The sequence below is a fragment of the Tupaia chinensis genome, unplaced genomic scaffold, assembly GCF_000334495.1.
Source record: "Tupaia chinensis unplaced genomic scaffold, TupChi_1.0 Scaffold000014_1, whole genome shotgun sequence".
NCBI lineage: Eukaryota > Metazoa > Chordata > Mammalia > Scandentia > Tupaiidae > Tupaia > Tupaia belangeri.
The window spans coordinates 1,380,872-1,382,438 of NW_006159444.1; the positions used below are offsets into that span (position 1 = coordinate 1,380,872).

Here is a 1,567-nt window from a genome sequence, read left to right on the forward strand (position 1 = left end):
AGGGAAAGAAGACAAAATTGGGACTGAAGGAAAGAAAGAATGAGGAAACAAAAGGCTTCCTTTTAGACTAGGGTCTGAATGCATACCCCTCACACCACCGCCTGTTACACAATCGTGAGAAAGTGCAGCCCAGACCTCAGAGACTCCCATTCTCCTGCGTGCTTGTGGGTGGGTAGTGCTTGATACACCGTGTGAAGAAAGGTCCACTTCATTCTTTTCAAAATTCAAAATATGCTGAAATTGTCCATAAAATGAGCCTGGACCTTGCTAGGGGAATTAAACACTTCAAATTCCAACCGTAGAGTTTAATAAAGAATTTTCATAACACTGTAGCTTTCGAAAAATGATTTTGTTTTTAATGAAAATACTCTCTAGGTAATAAGGAAGAAAATAGTTTAAGCCCACTTCCTGAAAATTACTTATAAATATACATTAGAAAAGTTTTAAGTATTCAAGAAATGGTTTTAATAAGCAAAGCAACCACCAAGTGCAGGCCCATGGCCCAGGTGAATTACTCAAAGAGGAAGAGTGATGGGGAAGTCAAAGTCACCAGTGTGGTCACCCGTCCTCAGTCCGTCCCCATCAGTGAAGTCTTTCCCTCGGTCACCACTTGTTTGACTCCGGTACTTGGCACTCAAAATCGGAACAATTTAAGTTAGCGCCCTTTGCTTACGAGAATGTGAGATCCTTTCTGCTTGGTCCCAGCACCAATCTCTGACCCACAAAGCAATCTTGTCCAGGGGGCTGTTCTAAATAATTCAGAAGCAGTGGCAGCAGATCTCAAAAATACACACCAGGGGAACCAGCAGTTAGCGTAATGGCTATGTCGCTGGATTCCCACGTAGTCGACCGCGGTTCGCGTACCGGACCCAGTGGCTTAAAACTCACGCCGGGCGCGTGTGCGTGCGTGCCCAAGATCCCGAGAGGAGAATGGAGGAGAAGGGATTGCAGCGTGACCATCCCCCCTGGGGGGTGATTTCTCGCTTTCTGTCTCTCTGTCTCTCTCTGTCTGTCTGGCGAGCGCACGCACCCTATAGCAAAAACCTCTCCAAAAAAAAATAATAATAATACACACCAGTAATAGCCACCTCATCAGCTGTATGCAGGAAGATGCCAAAAATCATTTAACCCTTTATTGTCTTTAATTAATTTATTTTTGAGAGAATTTTGCTATAGGGATCATACGCTCGCCAGAAAGACAGAGATGGAGAGACAGAAAGTGAGAAATCACCCCCCCAGGGGGATGGCCACACTGTAATCCCTTCTTCTCCATTCTCCTCTCAGGATCTCGGGCATGCACACACACGCACCTGCGTGAATTTAAGCCACCAGGTCCAGGACTTGAAGCACACTTGACTACATGGGAGTCCAGCGACATAGCCATTATGCCAACTGCTGGTCCCTTAACCCTTTATTTTTTTAAGAGGTGGGAAAAGATAGCACTACTTTGTGACTCGACTGTGTCTTAAGAAACAAAACGGCTTTCTATTCCATCCTCCCATTCCACCCTCTGTTTCATCTGGCATTACTGACATCTCTGAGGAAGAAAACAATGTGGTTTCAGGAG

General features: G+C 45.2%; 2 protein-coding genes across 4 annotated transcripts in view; one reads left to right on the forward strand and one right to left on the reverse strand.

The window, feature by feature from the left end:
* TFB1M (transcription factor B1, mitochondrial) overlaps nt 1-1,567 on the forward strand; it is a 48,906-nt gene that overhangs the window by 30,442 nt on the left and 16,897 nt on the right. The gene's annotated exons all lie outside the window — the stretch shown is intronic.
* CLDN20 (claudin 20) overlaps nt 1-1,567 on the reverse strand; it is a 5,509-nt gene that overhangs the window by 1,237 nt on the left and 2,705 nt on the right. The window lies entirely within an intron of this gene.